We start from the raw sequence: 19861 nt of genomic DNA, 5'->3' as shown, positions 1-19861 counted from the left end.
TACAATAGGGTGTCTCTTCCACTCATTTCCAGTCAGGCTCACATCAGCTTCCACCAAAGTGAAATCCTGTGATCCCCCTGTCACACCAGCAATAGAAATGGATTCTGTCCCCACATGTCTTGATGGGATCAATGTGCACTGGGCACCAGTGTCAACCAAAGCTTTATTCTCTTCTGGTTCTGATGTGCCAGGCCAACGAATCCACACAGTGCAGAAAACGTGGTTTTCCCTAGCCTCTACCTAGCCAGAGGCAGGGACCCTCTAAGCCTGGGTATCCTTCTTTCTCTGGGCATATGTCTTGGAGGTTCCTTCAAGGGGATCAGACATGTCATCATCATCATCATCATACCTGGCAGTTTGGCTACGGGCAACTGGAGCTGCTTCCCTTTTGGTGGAACTTCCTCTCTGAGCCCTGTCTTCCTTCCATTCACACACCCATTGGGCCAGAGCAGCAGCAGATTTTCCATCCCATCTCCTCATGTTTTCTCCACAATCACGCAGGAAGAACCACAGCTCAGCTCGTGGGGTGTACCTTCTCTCTCCATCTGGGAAACGTCTGCATTGGGTACCAGAACCTCTGATCTGTACTGCTGAGATTTGGAGAAGGTCTACCTAAATTTCTTCTTTGAGCTTTTTATGATTTTCCTCTATCTTGTCCTCTAACTTCTGCAGACGTGTCTCCACCGCTGCGATTCTGGCGTGTGTTGGGCCATGTACAGCACCTGCATATGCTCGCAGCTTCTTTGCCATATCAAGCACGGTCTCATCCCTGTCATCCCGCTTCATTATGGCTGAAGCAGAAGCATTTTCGTGTGGCCCAAGTCGTACAAGTTTTTGCCACATCACAGACATGCATGGTACCAAGTCTGGATTCCTAGTTGTTATGTCATCTAAGAAGATAATCTCTGACACTGCCGTTTCTCTCAGGCATTGGATCCCTTGTTCTATGGTCTTCCACTGGGTTTGTTGCATATAGAGATCGTCTGCACACAGGTACCTTTGTGCACCACTATCCAAGACCCGTGCCCAGAGGCTGTGAGGGTCAGCCCCCCTCATCATTCCTTGGTTGATGACAGGATCATGTGACAGGGATCCCAAATGCCTCACTTCAGTGCCATCCAGAATTGTAGCCTCGCCTGCAGCATCCCAAAGACGGACTAACCAGCTAATTATGGATTCATCAGGTTGTCAGGTGTAATCCTTCCTTAGGCCACGGAGGTCCTTCAGGGAAAAGGACTCAATAGTGGCTTCTGATCTTGCACCTGTTGCTTTGACTCCTGATTTTATTCAGGAAGCGTTGAGGGTTCTTCTTTTGCATCATCATCATCATCATCATCATCATCATCATCATCATCATCCACTCGTCGATCGGTCTTGCCTGTGCCCTTTCCGTGTCTAGTGCTAGTAGCAACAGCCATTGGTTTAAGCTTATTGTCTGGTTTAGCTGCTGGCTTAGGCTCACTGTCTGGTTTAGCTGCTGGCTTAGGCTCACTGTCTGGTTTGGCTGCTGGCTTCGAGCCTGGGGTGTTGGCTGCAGCCTGAGTGACTGGGATAGCTGCTGATTTATCTCTCTGCCCCCCTGCCTCTGGCTGCTGCCCTAGAGTATCTAGCAGTGTGTGATAAGCATATGCCAGGGCCCAGCTCACTGCAATGAGCTTTTTCTCCTCAGGGTCATCATGGTACTTCTCTTTCAGGTATTTTCCCTCCTCAGCTGGGTCCTGAATTTGTTCATGGGGAAAGTCCCACACTATAGGGTCAGAGAATTCCTTCAGGATTTGGCTCATATCCTCCCATTTCCCACACCACTCAGGATTTTCCAGGCCTGGGTCTACTCCTGGGTCAGGGGTCTCATCAGCCCCTCTAGAAATCTCAGCCCTCATTCTAGAGAAGCTGCAGACTGTGTAGAGGAAGCTTACCAGGTTAAACACCAGAAAGATGGTCTCTTTAATATTCAGGGGAAACTGAACATCCTCCAATAGTGATGTGACAGATTCAGAGGAGAAGAAGGAAAGCAAAGGCTGAAAAGCCTCATCCCCTGCTCCTCCTTTAACAAACTGGGTGCATAACCATCGCCATGAACCATTCATTCCTGGAACAGACCCCAGCATGTTTACAAACTTCTTACAAGTCATTACCACCAAGGCCAGCCGGGTGGCTATTCTGGTCAGTGCCCCTCTGCTGTAAAAACTACGCATTAGGGACAATACCAGAGCTATTTCTGGATGAGAAAATAAACCTAGGGTCCATAGAGGCATTAAGATCTCAAAAAAGCCTAGGGACCAGAAATGCATGCAAGCCTTCACCCCAAGAGACATTATGAATTCAAAAACCACAGCTATTACCTGCTTTATACCAACACAGAGTAATGGCAACCAAAATGCACTCAAAACAGGGTTTTTTCCACTCTCTCTTAAGTCCCATGCGTTGGGCACCAAATTTTGTCCTGGTTTAGGGCAAATGTGGGAGAAAACTGCCAAAGGGGGCCCCTCCAGATAGCAAATTCACATTGCTCCTCCCCATCAACTGATTCAGGAAGGATTCCTTGGAGAGAAGTGGGAAGAACCTGTTTATTTAATAGGCACAGCACCCCCCAGCACACAGAATGAACAATACCGCATGACAACACTCTTTCACCGCTCTGAAAAGGATGACAAATTCAGAAAGCCTCTCTTGGGAGTGGTCGCTCTGTTGTCGGTCCCTCTGGCACTGGGGATGGCTGCTGCAGGCCACAAGGTGCAAACTCTCGGTGTTTCCCAGGTCCCAGTCTGGAACAGGTTCAAGTAGTTTCAAAAAAGGGAAAGGACAAAACAGTCCAGGGAAAAATTCGGACTGCTTAGGTAAACTAACTATGAGCAGAAGCAAAGGCAAGAGCAAAGCAGGAGCAAAGCAAGAGCAAGAGCAAAGCAAAAAGCCAAGCAAAAAGCAAAAGCCGCACTATGCACTGCCCCATCTCTGTGTCCTGCCAGCCGTGGGGGAGCGGGCTGATAACAAAACCAAAACAAAACATTCGCTCTTCAGAGCCCGTCTTGAAGGCACAGAATATAATATCCAGCATAAACAGAACACACAAATGGGGATACAAGCATTATAATGTCACCCTAGGACAGAAGGAAAGCCCAGAGCCCCACTGCTTCAGGGGCAGATGAGAAGCAGCCCTTGACATGCCAAGTGAGCTGGACATGTCAGAGGTTCCCCAGGAGGCCCAGCCAGCCAGACTTGTTCCATGTTCCCTTGGTTTGGTGGGACCCCACAGGGTCACAATGGTCTCCTTGGTTCCATGAGGCCCTGGAGTCTTGTATTTGCGGGGTTCCCAGAGGCAGGAAGGAATGATGCATCTGACTCCATGCTCTTAGAAGGCTGATTTTTTATTTTATGATCTATATTATATTAAAGAATGCTATACTAAAACTAAACTAAACTATACTAAAGAATACAGAAAGGATACTTACAGAAGCCTAAAAGATACTAATGAAAAACTCGTGACTCTTTCCAGAGCCTCAACACAGCTTGGCCGTGATTGGCCAATAAGTAAAAACAAGTCACATGAAACCAATGAAACAACCACCTGTTGGTAAACAATGTCCAAACACATTCCGAAGCAGCAAAACACAGGAGAAGCACATCAGATAATTACTGGTTTCATTTTTCTCTGAGGCTTCTCAGCTTCCCGGGAAAAAATCCTGGCAAAGGGATTTTTCAGAAAATATGACGGTGACATTTCACCCTTTTTTGTATATCTAAAATAAAAAGAAAAGGTGTTTGTAATCCTTCTACTGGGCCCATGCAGAAGAGAGAACAAACACGTCTTGAGAGGTTTATCCATTGCCAATCAAAACCTCAATCAAGTGCTGCCGTAGAATGAGCAAGGAAATTCTTTACCTGTAGAATATCAACTTCCATCATATCACTAAAACAAGGCTTACAATATCAGAAAACCCAAACAACCCTACAAAGAAATGTTCATTGTTCCAAGTCCAACCAGCTGAGTTTCAGGAGGAGGTCCATTGACTGGAGATGTTGCTCTTTGACATCCCTGAAGGTTCCTTTTGGTCCTGAAACAGACTTGCAGAATCCTGAAATAAAGAACTACTGAAGAAAAATCACCAATAATTATGAAAAATCCATTGATAATTATCAAACAAAATTGAAAAAATTCTGGAATTCCCCGGCCACAGCCCTTAACTGAACCACTTGGGCTGAGGCTGATCTGTGGCTTTCCAATACTTTGAGCTGATAGCTCTTTCCACCTTTTCTTTGTTTTCCCCTTAGAAAGAGCAACAGGGGGTTTTAGGACCCTGTGGGGGCCCTGGTCCTGGTGGGTGGACCAAGGCCCCAGACACGGCTCACAGAACTATGGCCCGGGCCCGGGAAGGGGGATCAAAGCCCTCAAACCCGGCAGTGGGCGGGCCAAATGGCCCAGACCTGGCCTGCAGGATGGGGTCTTTGTTGTCACAGCCCGCCTCCACCACGCTGCCAGTGCCTTGGCAACAGGAGTGACCGAAGGCCTCCTCCCTCTCCTCCCAGAACCACCAGGGCAAGCCAGCAGCTGGGAAGGAGAAGCTTTCCCGGGGATCTTCATCCCAGATCTGGGGGTCGTCTTTCCCCAGAGCAAACGAGCAATGCCCACTTTCCGCTGTGCCCGCCACCTTGGCGATTCAAATGCCAGTGTTCCTGCTTCCTGCTCCTCGGCACCACCCGCATTCTGTCCGGGCTTGGGCTCAGACGCAGCACCTCCAGAAATGACCCCCTCCAGCGCCGCTGGCGTGCGTGGGGGGAATGAGGCCTTGCAAACCCCAGCGAGAATGCAGAGGGACCGGATGGGCAGCCCTGCCCGGGATCGGTGGCCGCTCCTCTTCACAGGGCCGGGGCAGGCAAAGCCAGCTCACACCCCCCAGGGGGGAAGGACAGGGGGAAAAAAGCAGCTGCTTTGGCACATGCTCCAAAGAAGCAGAGAAACCCTTCTCCTCAGCCGTGGGCAAAACCTCGCGCCCCCGGCAATGCGGGGGTGCGGCTGGGAACCAGCCCTTTGTGGTCTTGGATGGATTCCTGCCTGCCCTGACAGGGGGCTGGGAGCTCCCCGCAGGAGAAGAAGAGCCCCACCAAGGGGGCTCGCCTCTTCAGAACAGAGAAAAGTGCTGCAAGTGCCGGATAAATTCAGGGCAGACCAAACCCCCGTTCGCATTTTCTCCCAGAAACAGGCATCCACCGCTTGCCAGACCTTTAGGTGCAGCAAGCATGTCAGAGCTGTAAAAAACCCATGGAACTTTGCCCATCTGAAAAACTCATAGAAATGTCTCTTGACCGTATGAATTCTGCCCTGCAGACCCCAAAATCTCCACAGTGAAATAATGTCCTCCTCTGAAGGAGAAAATTGAACCTCGGTTTCCAAAGACACTTCTTCCCAACCTTCACCCCACATTTTGTGAAGGCTGTATTGTCAGCAGGGGAAGAGTTAACAGCACCTTTCAACAGTGTCCAACTTCAGCAGCTGCTCAGCATAGGAATTCTGCTCTGCAAAGGTCTCCGGACATGTCTGGGAAAGCTCAGGAGCTTCTTCTGTGTTCAGCCTTGGCTGTGAACTCTGCCCGAATTCAGGGTCTCCGGTTCTTCAGCTCCAGGCTACACCAGACGTCTGTGGTCCCCATTTGTCCTGCAACTCCACGAAGGGATGATCAATACAACACACTCGGGGTCACCATTTGTGGTAGTTCCTGGGGTCCCCAGGACAAAGGCGGAATGATTGAATCTGACTCCATGTTCCTAGAAGGCTAATTTATTATATATATGATTTTATATTAAAGAATGCTATACTAAAACTATACTAAAGAATTGAGAAAGGATACAGACAGAAGGCTTAACAAGAATGAATAATGAAAACTCGTGACTGCTTCCAGAGTCCCAACACCGCTGGACCGTGATTAGTCATTAAGTAAAAACAATTCACATGAAACCAATCAAACAGTGACCAGCTGGTAAACAATCTCCAGACCACATTCCAAAGCAGCAAAACACAAGGAGAAGCAATCAGATAATTATTGTTTTCATTTTTCTCTGAGGCTTCTCAGCTTCCCAGGAGAAGAAATCCTGGCAAAGGGATTTTTCAGAAAATATGACAGTGACAAAGGAATGAGAAAATTAGTAGCAGTATTCAGAGAAGAGGAAAAAGGGAGAGGACATATTCAAATGACTTCCACAGAAAGTCATCAGCAGTGGAATTACAGGGCATGGATAGATGGTTGGTCCAAAAGGGAATGAAGCTCATGTTCTGCAAGTCAAGCCATTTTCAGAGATGGTACCACATCTGTTCTGCCTGGCGTTCTTGTCAAACAAATAATGTAGTATTGAAATTTTCTCTATTAAGCTGCTTGTTTTCTAGTAGAAAACAAGGAGAAAGGAAACTTCTGTGTCCCTTTGTTTGTAATTTCATTCTATTGAACGAGACTGTTTGAGGGAAAAAAGCCATGAGCTATGCCTCATAATGGAAAATCACTGATGCCAGCAGTTTCCAAATCCTTGCTCTGATTGTGGTTTAGTTAAATATGTAGCTTATTTGACTGGATGTGGAGGGAAGCATTGCCGTACAAGGTAGCAAGTGAAGAAATTAGAATTATTTTCTCCAGTTCCTTTTTGCGTGTTGTTGTTATAATTCAATCAGTAGAGCATATTATTAGGGATATATTTCTAATAGACTGTGCTGTCTCTGTTTCTCTCACTGCATACCTGTCTTGTGAAGCATTCTGAGGTCTGCTCATGTGTTACTGTTGTTTATTATTATCTCTGAATTGTTCCCAGTGAATTCTACCTGGATGCTTTCAGTCAGTTTCCCACAGAGTTTGGCCACTGCAGAGTAGCAGTGGGAATGTTCTGGAGGCTCTTCCTTCTGTTCACACAATCCTGGTATCAGATAGTACAATCTCTTGGTGCAACCAAATATCCATTGTCTCTCCTCAGGAATGGACTGTGGGATCTTGGATCAGAAATGGTCATTCGTATTGTTGATGCATTCAGTCCTTAAGTTGTTACAGTGAAACAAGTTCACTCAACTCTTATCTTTGTTGTATTCATGTCACAGTGTCTAAAGTTGTACCCTTGGCTGAAATATCAACCCTGACCTAAGTTTCTGTTGTAAAGACCCACAGATGTTCATTTGTTTACCTGCTCTAAATAATAGAAGCTTTTTCTCTTCTAGGCTGTGAATAAAACAATAAGTCTTGAAAAACAGCGCCTGAACGTGTTTTTAATTATTATTATTATTTAGGCTCAGGTTATCTTCCAGGAAGGGCTTAAGCTGAATGACCCTTCTCTACCAACAGTAACTCAAGCAATTGGAATAATTGCATAGATGCTTTTCACAATCATCCACTCCAAGATGAAAAGGTTCAGCCTTCTCTGCATGATGTCTGTACCAGCCATCTGATACAGAAATGAGCCTCTCTGAATCACACAGGATCAATCTGAGAGTGCTGCCCTTGCAGAAAATGGGAGCTTTTGATCACAATGGCCAGACTCTGCCACATTGAGAAAAACCCCCAAACTCTGTGTGTGCTGAACGTGCTGGGTAGAAAAGGTGGATGTTCAGTGGTAGCTGCTGCTAAAGCAAAGGTTCTCTTCATTGCTTCTGCTGACCTCTCGTATGGCACCCTCCCCCTACAAGAAAACTGTGCCAATTAGCCCATTTATCAACCTGGATGGCAGCCTTGGATCTCCAGATCTGTCTCTGTTTAAATACTCCTGCCAGGCAGAAGAGCAGAAACCTTTGTTTACTCTCACTTCCCTTTGTAATTTGGTCTCCTAAAATGCCTTTTGTGTGCTCTCTGCACGCTACAGGCTATCCCACAAACTGTAATGGGCAGGGAGAATAGAAGGTAATATTTTCACAATAAACCCCTTTCTCCCACTCTTTTAAAGAAGCCTGCAGAGTTGAAAGGAGTCACTTTCTTGGCTGACTGGAATGGATTCAGATGGTGAGGAGTATGGAATGAGCTGCCGAGCTCTGTACATCACTGCGGATCTGTCTTTGGGAGCCGGCTGGCTGGTAATCTAACCCTGTCGTGTTATTATCCTGAGCGGTACATGGCTTGTTGCTTCAGTAAGCTCTGATATTGTAAAAGGTTGCAGAATATCATTGGAATAGGTCTGAATGTTGTACTTGAGCACATGTAAAATGTACATGGCTTTGATATGGAATCTAAATTTCTTCACTGGCCTCTTTCTAAAGGCTTTGTCCCAGAAAATTTTGAGAAAAATGCAACTGTAGAATTAGTTTGCATTTTCTCTAGAGATCTAGATTTTGTTTCTTCCTTCTGGCATTTTTTACTATGCTTATTGCATTGAAATCATATGCTGTGAAAAATAGATGTTAATTATCTTGTTGTGTTCTTGGAAATGGATGGTGCAATAGGTGCTACTATCTAATTTCTTGTGATCCGAGTGGAATACTTTGGTGAAAAACTAAAGGGAAGGTTGCTGGCTGGATAGTAAAGGAAAGGAAATAATTGGTTTGATGTGAGCAACATCTCCCATCAGAATTGAAAAAAGACATGCAATTGACTGAAAATATCCAGACAATTGATCAAGTGGAGATCATTCTAAGGAGCGTGATGTCCCAGCATCATCTCTACATCAAAGATGAGTGGGCTTCCCAGGATTCAATGACTCCAGGGTTCCACAAACCTAGGACTCTGGGATTCCATGGCTCTATGACCCCATGGATGGATTTGAGGAGCATCTCCAAGGCCACGAGGGAACCTTGGTGCCAGCGGGAGGGGCTGCAGCGCAGGGGCACCAACAGCTGAGAGGCAACTGCTGCCGCTGCTTGTGGGGGTGCTGCTGGCAGCGGCAGTGTTGTGGTGTGGTTGAGCATTGCCATCTGCAGCCTGCGAGCTCCTGGGAGCTCAGGGCAGAGCCCACTGACCCAGTGTGGCACTGCGGTTGAGGATGGACACCGAGAACAGAAAGTGTGCCCATGGAGTGGTTCAGAGCAGATCTGTGGGGAGGAGGAGGGAGGGAGGATGAATCTCCTGCCCAAGGCTGCCAAGGGAAGGGCTTTGGGAGGGCAAGGAAGCCTTGACCTGACACTAAGCCCTTCAAGGGCCCAGTTGCCCACCCACGCTGAGCAAGATTTCATCAGGCTTTGTCTCAAGGCAGTGGCAGGGTCAGAAGTGGTGGGAGCAGCTGGAAAGCAGGGCCATGTATTCCCTCTGCCCAGCCCATTTGGGAACATCTGGGCAAGGTCTCCATTGTCTGCCTGCAGCCAGCTTGGGGGGCCTTTCCTCTCCCCCTCCTGCTTGGGGGACTGGGCTGGGTTTCTTCTGACATCTGCAATGCTGAGCTTCTCTCTCCTCAAAGCTGGCTGTTCAGCGTTCGTGTCCCTGTGTCTCGTACCTTCCTCCCCTTCCTCCTTACCACGTGCTCATGGAGCCTCTTTGGGCAGCTGAACTTGGAGCTTGCAGCAGCAGGCGTGCCCTGAGGAGCACCTCTGGCCTCCAGCCTTTCTGCAGGGCTAGCCAGAGCTTTCCTTCCAGTGGCGAGCCTCTTTTCTTTCTCTCCCCAAGGCAATACAGTCTTGGCTCTTTCCTCCTTTCTTTCTCTTTCAAGGAAGGATCAGCCATGGATGAAGGAATCTTCCATACGTACCTGGTGCTGGTGGCCATTGTCAGCACCAAGCAGCCCTCTGGACAGAATGGGATTTCTCCTGAGGACAACAAAGAAATTGTCAGAGGATGAAGGAGCGGGAGGTGATCCTTCGGCAGCAGCAGCTGCACTTGGAGAAGGAAATTGCAGACCTGGAAGCCAGACAGGAGTCTCTGGCATGGCCTCTGTGGGAACTGGAGAGAAAGATCCAATGGCACACATGCACAGGGTTATGCTCGGTTGTCCCTGCCACGTTCATGATCTGGAGGCAGCGTAGGAATGGAGCCAGAGCGGAGCACAGAGAAGAAGAGACTGACCTGGAACTCCTGGGGAAAGCCTGGAAAGGAGTGGCCTTCCTGACAAAGCCCTTTGTGCTGCTCAGGGCCATTTGCATCTCCATGGACAGAACTGGAGGACATCTTCCATTATTTGTGTATAGACTTGTTGAATTACCTCCTAAATTACTTTGTTCCAGAAGAAAAACTGGGTACCTGAAATTCCTGAAGTTCCTTAGGTTAAGAATGTCCTTATTTCTCTGTAATGGTTGTTAAATACACTGTATTGGTTGCCCTTATCTCAGTATTGGTTGTTAGAAATATTCTTTGTCTTGATTGTTAGAAATACTGTCTGTATTGACTGTTAGAAATACTCTGTATTGATTGTTAGAAGTAGTTTCAGTATTGATTATTAGAAATACTCTCTGTATTCAATGTTATAAATACTAGGCTTCCATTGATAAGATAGATTTAAGCAAAGGAATAAACTTTTCAGAATTGTTTGTTTGCAACCAGATGACTTCCTGGTATCTTTTGCCTCTGGCATTCTCCTTGCAGGCCAAAATGCAAACACCACAGAAATAGAGACCCTGTGTGCAAAACACAGCTAGGCGTGTGTGCTCCTCTAAATGGACTGACATTCAGGGGAGGATGTTTCAGGAAGAGGCTGTGGACATTGTGACTGGAAAGCAGGGAAGGAACAGTTTAGCACGAGCTTTCCTTCAGCAAGAGGGGGGGCGCACAGAGGAGTTTGTTTCAAGTGAAGTCTGACACTGTCAACCAGTGCTGGCAAGAAGGGCAGAGCAGAGAAGCTGAGCAAAGGGCCTCAGGATGTTTAGTGCTGATAGCTGGACTTCAAAGATGAGGACAAAACCTTCATAAACTGAACATTAAATCTCAAACTCACAGAACGCTGAGCAGGTGCATTCATTGCACTCGTGAGTCAGGCAGGCACGGGGTGCGGCTTCCTCTGTTGCTGAGCAGCGAGCCGATTGAAAGAGGCCTCTAGGGAGCATGGTGAACAGGAGTGGGCAAACGGGCGTGGCAGGGCTCTGAGGGTGTGGCATGACAGTTTGTGGACATATGGGCATGGCACAGCTCTGAGGGCGTGGCACAGCAGTTTGGAGGCAGTTCGCGCAGGCAGGGCAAGCAGGCAGGGTTGCAGGGTTTCTTTGTGTTCTTTGCAGTGTTTCTGTTGGTTGGTAGCTTTTGGGCTTTCTTTTACTAATGGTTTTTATGCAATCAAAAACTGTAGTTAGTACAAGTGCATATAACCAGATGGAACCCTCCAAAAAGGATGCATCTGTCCAGACCCATTCCTGTGTGGACTGTTTGAGCTCGTCAGTGGTTTCAGGGGGCATTGCTGAGGAAATGTGCCTGTGGTGTGAACAGGTGAACGATCTCCTTTCACTGGTGGCCAAGCTTAGAGAGGAAGTTGAAAGACTAAGGAGTATCAGGGAAAGGGAAAGGGAAATAGATTGGTGGAGGACTCCTATGCCTCCCACTCTTAGGCAATAGAAGGGCAGCTGATAGATGAAGGGCAGTGGAAATGGGTCCCTGCTCAGGCAGGTAATAATAAAAATTCCTCCTGACCCCTATCCCCTAGACAGTTGCCACTTCAGAATAGGTATTAATAGGTATGAGACCCTGAACTAGAGAGTCAGCCAGATGACTTAGAAGAAAATGATCTGCCCAGTGAGCCTCCCAATTATGATTCATCTGTGAGAGGGATTACCACCTCTAACATCAAAAAGGAAAAAAGGGTAATTGTGGTGGGTGACTCCCTTCTGAGGGAAACAGAGGGCCCCATATGTCGACCAGATCTATCCCACAGAGAGGTCTGCTGTCTCCCTGGGGCCTGGGTACGGGATATCACTGCGAGACTTCCTGGGCTGATTCAGCCCTCTGATTATTACCCCCTGCTGATACTCTAGGCTGGCAGGGATGAGATTGAAAAGAGGAGGGTCAGGGCAATTAAAAGGGACTTTAGGGCACTGGGTCAGGTGGTTTTAATAGGACAGGGGCACAGGTAGTCTTTCCCTCAGTTCCTTTGGTGTCTAGGAAGAACAGTGAAAGGAACAGGAGAGCTCACATTATTAATAAGTGGCTTAAGGGTTGGTGTTACCAGCAGAATTTTGGATTCTTTATTCATAGGGCAACTTTTATGGCATCTGGTCTGCTTGGACCAGAAAGCTCCATCTTTCTCTTAAGGGCAGAAGAATGTTAGCTCATGAACTGGCAGACCTTGTTGAGAGGGCTTTAAACTAGGTTTGAAGTGGGTAGGGGATGCAGCTGGGCAGTCTGGAAGCAGTCCCAAGGGTGGTAAGACTGAGTTAGGGGTGAAATCAGCAGCCCAGCTGAGGTGCACATATGCCTGTATGCATGTATGAGGTCCAGCATGCACAGCATGGGGAACAAACAAGAAGAGCTGGAGGCCATGGTGCAGCAGCAGAGCTATGATGTAATTGCCATCACAGAAACGTGGTGGGATGACTCACATGGCTGGAGTGCTGCACTGGATGGCTACAAGCTCTTCAGGAGAGACGGGAAAGGGAGAAGAGGTGGAGGGGTGGCCCTTTATATTAGGGAGGGTTTTGACACCATAGGTATTGAAACTAATGACAATGAAGTTGAATGCCTCTGGGTGAGAATTAGGGAGAAGGCCAACAAGGTTGACATCCTCCTGGCAGTCTGTTCTCGTCCACCCAACCAGGAAGAAGTGGTGGACAACTCATTCTATAAGCAGCTAGAGGATGTTTCTGGATCATCAGCCCTTGTTCTTGTAGGCAACTTCAACCTGCCAGAAATTTTCTGGGAAGTTAATACAGCTGAAAAAAGGCAGTCCAGGAAATTTTTAGAATTTGAGGAGGACAACTTTTTGTCACAGCTGGTGGGTTAGCCCACCAGGGAAGGCACTGTGTTAGATCTGTTGATTGTAAATAGAGATGGGCTGGTAGGAGATGTGGTGGTTGGAGGCCACTTAGGGAACAGTGATAATGAAATTATAGAGTTCTCAATATTTGGTGAAATCAGGAGGAACATCTATAAGACTTTTACATTGGAGTTCCAGAGGGCAGACTTTGGCCTGTTTAGGAGACTTGTTCAGACATCTCCTTGGGAAGCAGCCCTTAAAAAAAAATAGGGGTTCAGGAAAGGTGAGAAGGCTTCAAAACAGAGATCTTGAGGGCACAGGAACAGACTGTCTGTGTGTGCCAAAATACGAGTTGATGAGGTAAACATGCAGCCTGGATGGGCAAAGAGGTTTTGGAAGAACTTAAGAACGAAAAGAGGATGTATCATCTTTGGAAGGAGGGTCAGGTCTCTCGGGAAGTATTTCAGGGGGCTGCTAGAGCATGTAGGAAAAAAAACAACAACTAGGGAGGCCAAAGCCCAGTTTGAACTAAGAATGGAAACTTCTGTAAATGTCTTAAATTGAAAGATGTAGCTGGGTGTGTATTCTTTTCCTGTCTCTTAGAGGTGGGGCAGTTATCTTCTGTTAATTGGGCAGTTTTCTTTATCTTTGCCTAAACCAATCCTCCCTCAGGGGAGATCTCTTCTCTTAATGGGCCATTGAGTCTCACTGCATGACTGATAAAATTACATCATCCCATTGTGAGATGCTCTGCCCAGAGTGAGGAGCCAAGCATTCCTAGCTGGATATAATCTGAGATTTTGGGACACCAGTACAGCCTTTCCACTGGATTCCCAGAGGAGAAGCTTTTTTCTCCACTGGATTCCCAGAGGAAGACCAGGCCCATCTACACCACCACTGGACCTTCAGAGGAAAACTACATCCTTCTACAGGATCCCTGCTCCAACAGAACCACACTTGTTACTCCAGAAGCACTGCAGCCACCATTTTAATCGGACTCCTACCAACACCCTGACCAACAGGTGTTCTGACTCTCTCAGTAGGGTTGTTTTTTGTTTGTACTCTTACATCTGTATTTTTATTTTTCTAGTGAAAACTGTTATTCCCATTCCAATATCTTTGCCTGAGAGCCTCCTAATTTCAAAATGGTAATAATTCAGAGAGAGGGGGTTTACATTTTCCATTTCAAGGGAGGCTCCTGCCTTCCTCAGTGGACACCTGTCTTTTCAAACCAAGGCATTAGCCTTTAGGGGAAAATTGAAAATATATACCTGACACTCAGTTAGAAGTGTCCTGAGCCAAAAGGCTGAGAGATGGCTCACTGATTCCCAAGTGCTAGAGTATGAAGCCATCTTAATAGATAATGGTTTAGAGCTAATGGTGAGTAACCAACTCAACCATGCCCAGTTTTTGTGTGGAGAACCAGATGAGGAACTAATACATGATTGCCTAGAGGTTATAAACTATCAAACTAAAGTAAGAGAGAATCTAACAGATCAACCACTGCAAGGTGGAAAATGATTGTACATCGATGGATCTTCACAAGGTTATAAAGAGGCACAGGGTATCAGGGTACGCTATAGTGGATGAAGGGTTGGTAGCCACAGAAAAGAGAAAGTTACCTTCCAACAGGTCAGCCCAGGCATGTGAGTTGTAAGCCCTAAAATGAGCTTGGGAAATATTGGCACAGAAAAGGGGAACAGACATGTATACAGTCTGTTCCAGAATATATACAGACTGAAAATATGCTTTTGGAGTAGTACATACCATTGGAAAAAATTTGGAAGAGGAGGGCTATTAAATTCAAATGGAAAGGGACTGATTCACACAAAACTTGTTTTAGAGGCATTAGAAACTTTACAGTTGCCAGAAATAGAAGTGGTATATGTTAAAGGATGTCAAAAAAGAGTGGCTGAAGAAGCCCAAGGGAATATTTAGCAGATTTACATGCTAAGAATGCAGACAAATCAGGGAGAGAAAAATTAATGATAGCATTAGGCCTTATGAGAGAAATGCAAGAAGTCCCTGTATTCAGTGGGACAGAAGAGGAAGAACTCCTCAAAACAGGAGCCAAGAAAGATAATAAAGAGAAGTGGAGATTAGCAGATGGGAGGCAAATGTTGAAAAAACTCCTTGCCAAGAATATCCTGGAAGGCATACATGGAACAACACACTGGGGTACACAAGTGCTAAGTGATCAATTTCCAAGTGACTGGGGCTGCATAGGAATTTTCAGAATAGCTAAGCAAGTAATTGAACAGTGTGTGATATGTCAACAAGTGAATAAGAAAATCATGAGGAAAACACCCAGAGGAGGGTGAGAACTAGCCTTAAGGCCCTTCCAAAACATCAAGTAGACTTTGCCAAGCTTCCCCAGGTACAACGGTGGAAGTTTTTGCCAGTGGTAGTAGATCACTTGACTCATTGGGTAGAGGTGGTACCCACAGTGAAAGCCAATGCCAATGTTGTGAGTAAAACATTTCTAGAATCAATCATTCCCCAATATGGGATGGTAAACAGGATTGATTCAGACCGGGGAACTCATTTCACATCAAAGATATTGCAGAAAGTTGTTCAGGCCCTGGGAGTGAAATGGGAATTGCACACTCCATGGCATCCACAGAGTTCTGGTTGTGTAGAGAGGATGAATCAAACTCTGAAAAGAGCTCTAGTTAAGCTAATGATTGAAACCCAAATGTCATGGATAAAATGTCTCCCTTTGGCCTTCTTAAGAATTAGAACCCAACCCCAGTCAGATCTGGGGGTCTCACCCTATGAAATGATGTTTGGGTTACCCTTCCTGACGTCACCCCAGAAGGTTGCCCCCTGTGAGGAAGGGGAAACCAATGCCAAGAAATATGTTCTGTCTAGAGCACAAACCTTAGAAGGGCTAAGGCATAAAGGGGCAATTCCTCAAACTACCACCCTGGACTTCAGAATCCATAATAGTAATCCTGGGGATTGGGGGATGATTAAGTCATGGAGAGAACAGCCTCTTAACTCCTCAGTGGGAAGGTCCCTTTCAGGCACTGCTCACCACAGAATTGGCTGTACGAACTGCAGAGCGGGGATGGACTCATGGCAACAGAGTCAAAGGCCTGGAAGAATGCTGGAACCCAGGACACCCCTCTGGATGCCCTGGATGGCCCGAACCCCTGGCAAGGGGCTCTGAGACCCTGGCACGCAGCCAAAGACACATGGTGTTTCGATCTTAGTCCATGGAGCAAATTACCAACTCTGTATGAAGAACTACAAGCCACACACAAAAGTTTAGGTAGTATAGTAGAGATAGTCACAAAGTGAAGGGAAGAGTTTCTGAGTGCTGTACGGGGGGGGGGGGGGGGTTGACCTCTGTACAGTGGGGTTTGGATTTTGTACATGGGGGTCTGAGGCTCCAAGATGGAGGAATCAGGGCATGCCTTGTCCTCCTTCTTTCTTCTTCTTGGCCTCCATGATTTCGGCGATGTTGGCACTTTTAGATTGGTTTAGAATAGAAGCTGACTGTCTAACATAGGTGATAGCTATTGGAACGGAGTTGTAAATATAGTACACGTAGTTTTTAGTATAAAAGACAGCACCAGCCTCAGGGGCAGAGAGTGTGCCTTTGTCTGACCTGCTGAACAGGCCGCAGCAGCTCAGGGAGAAAATCTTTTAGATAACTTATAATAAACAAACTTGAGACCGGACGACTATTGAGTCTTTCTTTGAAGGCACGGGTTGGAGGAGAGACTTTTCCACCTTTCAGAGTCACCCTGACCAGGGGGAGACTCCGACAGTAGAAGAACCTGAAGAGTGGACTATAACATCCAGGCTGGGTGAAATGAGATTGACTCTCAAGCAGAGACTGAAAGATAACCAAGACACTCAAAAAGTAGAGTCAAGCTTCCACCAACCAGCTGGAGAACTCTCTTCCTGTTTTAATGGTGAGAATTACCAGCATCTGGTGAGGGGAAGTACACAAGAGACTGTAAAAGGTAATGGGAAAGCTTCCTTAGGAAAATAAGACAAAGGAAGGAGGGCAAGACTGGGTTGGCCCCTTTGTTTCCTCCCAAGAAGACTCCATAGCCCTGCTGCGGGTAGCAACCCTTTAGGCATGGTAAGGTAGGGACAAAAGACCATTCTGGACCTCTATCATTCCTCAACTGTGTTTTAATACAACAGCGACTAGAGGGAAAGACCTCTAGTCCCTGTTGTATTAAAAGTTGGCCTCTGTACTCACCCCTAAGGTACACTGACCATGGGTAGTAACCACATAGGCACGGTAGATGGGAGTCAAAGCCATACTGGACCTCTGTGATGCCCTTTTGTCCATTCCAAATAAGTGTATCTAAGGAAAGACTGAGATTTTTTTTTCCTCTTCTTACTGTCCTTGCCCATGTCAACAGATGCTGGTATGACTCATTCAAGAGAGAGATAATTTTTTTACCTAATTGTTTGAGCAAAATGACTTCTAGAAAAAGAAAAGTGGGTTACTATAAATGAGTAATCCTACGGTGGACTCTCAGAATTAATGGGTGAGTATGAAATATATGTACAGAGAAATTTGGTAGATGTATAGCTATCTTTCCCCCTCCCCCGTACATTGTTATCACAAGATGGCCTCAGTAGTTGGGGCATTTGGGAGGGTGGGCTTGTTACTATGGCAGCACCTGACCTCCAGTCAAGCTGTAAGAAAGTGATCTCCACCATTGGACAGTGAAGAAGGAGTTCACTGACAAGACTTTGGGAGGAGCTAGAGGTATACAAGACAGAACATCCATTTTGTAGATGAGCACATTGTAACTGAATCCTTTACTCCTGGCACTGTATTCTTTTCTTTTTTCAGTCTTCTGTTTTATTTTGACAAGGTCTTAAAAAAACATTTAAATTTTTGAAAGTAAAATCCGTTTCTCACATGAGGTTGGGGAATGTGCGGCAAGGTTGTCCACACTGGGTCAGCTCTCAAGGTAAAACTTCTCTGACCTGGCCAGACCTCCTTAGGAGAAACCCTGGATCAATATCAATCACAGAATGCTGCAATCACCTCTTGCATAATATGAACAGCAATAAAAGACACCCTTTAAGGCAGGAATACATATTTCTTAGAAGCTCATTGAAATATTTCTCCATAACTGTAAAAGGAAATCTTCCTGATGAACTGTTCCAGACCAAGGGGAAATCAGGGAAGACCCATGGTTACTCAGGACTTGCTTGATCCTGATGAGCCCTGTGGTGCATTTGGAGCTGAGCCCTGGAACCTCAGGGCCTGAGAGGAGATTGCACAAACCTTGCCAGGAGGCCAAGTCAGAAGAAACACCCAGTGTCTCAAGGCATTAAGGGGTCCCACAGAGGTCCATCCCCTAGACAGGCACCTCATGGACTCCTTGGAGGAGAAAACTGGAGGCCAGGATGGCACAAAAACCTCTCAGAGACTCAGTGTGGGAAGGAAAAATCCAAAGTACTTTAAAAACTTTGAGTATCTCAAAGTATTAATGAGCCACACTGAGTATCAACACAGAGCTCTCAAGGGACTCGTTAGAGCAGATAATTAATGCCAGTGATGCACAAAATTTTCACAGTCTGTATGAAAAGGGAAACACCAAGTACCTGAAAATAACTGAAGTTCCTTAAAGTATTAATGAGTCCCACTGAATGTTGAAACTGACAAAGCCTCTCAAGGGACTAATTACAGCAGATAGTTGGAGGCCATGACTGCAAAAAGCTCTCAAAGACTCCAAGGCAAAAGCAAAACCCAAAGTCCTTTGAAAAGCCTGCAGTCCCTGGGAGCATGAAGGAGCCCCCAGGGCCATTGCTGAGCAAGGCTCCCCAGGGACTCCTTCCAGCAGATCCTTGAGGCCACTGGCATGTGGGCTAGGGGGGGCATGCTGAGGGCAGGACAAGGGGCTGCCAGTGGCCAGCCTGGCTGGGGCTGTGCCAGGAGGCCCCAGTGCCTCAGGACAAGGTGTCTCCTGCCAGCCCTTGGTGGCACAGACCCTGCTGTGCCCCAGGGCACCAAGCCTTGGCTTCTCTTTGTCCTCACCTGTCATCACTGCCTGCAGTTCTCTGCTCTGCCTGGGGCCTGGGGACACTTTCTCAGTCGTGTCCCTCAGTGGGACCCATTAAAAGTCCAAGAAACTTTGGAGTGTGATTCTGCCTTGGAGTTCTGCAGAGGTTTCTTCAGCTGCCTCTGAGGGACTGATGTTCAGGGCCTGAGCACAAAGCCCCAGAGGGTCATTAAAGTCCTTGTGCTGTGTCTGTGCTGCTGAGCTGGGCTCGGCTCCTGGCACAGAGGCAGCTGCTGGTAACCAAGAAGAGCTTGAAAAGCACATTTCTCTTGATGAGCAGCTCTTCTGCCAGCCCAGCAGGGCTGGGGCACTGCCTGCAGCCAGCCCAGGCACAGCCCAGAGGCACAGAGAGCTTCAATCAGTCAGGGCTGTGAAGGTGCTGAGAAGTGCCTGGGGCAGAATCCCTGCCAGCCCTTGGCACAGGAACCTCTGGCTGCAGGACAATGCAGCTGCAGCTCCTGCAGTGATCTCCTACAGCTGCAACATGCCAATGCCTACAGACTCTGTGAGTACATCTCTGGGTATTTCTGCTGCAGGGGAGGTGAAATGCTCATAAAGCTCTGACATGCTGAGGGGTTCTAATCAGTCATAGAATATTTCCTAGACAAAGATTTTGACAGAAATGAGGAATTTTCCAAAGACTTTGCATTCAGTTTCCTACTGTTGGAAAAGGGCAGAGAGGGGGGATAAACATGAAAGGTTGATAATGAATTATAAATTATGAAATCTGAAAAGTTCCTGAGACATCTGAGCTGTTACTTTTAGTGATCAATAGGCTCACAGGATATACATATTGTGCTTTCAGCCGCTCCTCTGCCCATGGACAGCAGCAGCATCACCTTTGCTGGACCCATCAGGCTCAGTCCGAGCTGTCCTTTCTCCAAGCTGCAAACAGAACCTGCCCCCAGCCAGTGCCCTGCACACAGGCAGGGCTCTGTCAGGCCAAGGAGAGTGCCCAGAGATTTTGGGTCTGTGAGTGCTGGCAGGGAGAGATCAGACACAGGGAAACAGCTGCAGGAGGAAAATCTCCAGGAAGC

At 47.0% G+C, this 19861-nt stretch overlaps 1 pseudogene; it reads left to right on the top strand.

Moving 5' to 3' along the window:
* LOC119696322 overlaps positions 1–19861 on the top strand; it is a 2199709-nt pseudogene that overhangs the window by 1491928 nt on the left and 687920 nt on the right.

Source organism: Motacilla alba, unplaced genomic scaffold, assembly GCF_015832195.1.
Source record: "Motacilla alba alba isolate MOTALB_02 unplaced genomic scaffold, Motacilla_alba_V1.0_pri HiC_scaffold_28, whole genome shotgun sequence".
In the NCBI taxonomy this organism is placed as follows: Eukaryota; Metazoa; Chordata; class Aves; order Passeriformes; family Motacillidae; genus Motacilla; species Motacilla alba.
This window is presented reverse-complemented; position numbering and strand designations above follow the sequence as displayed.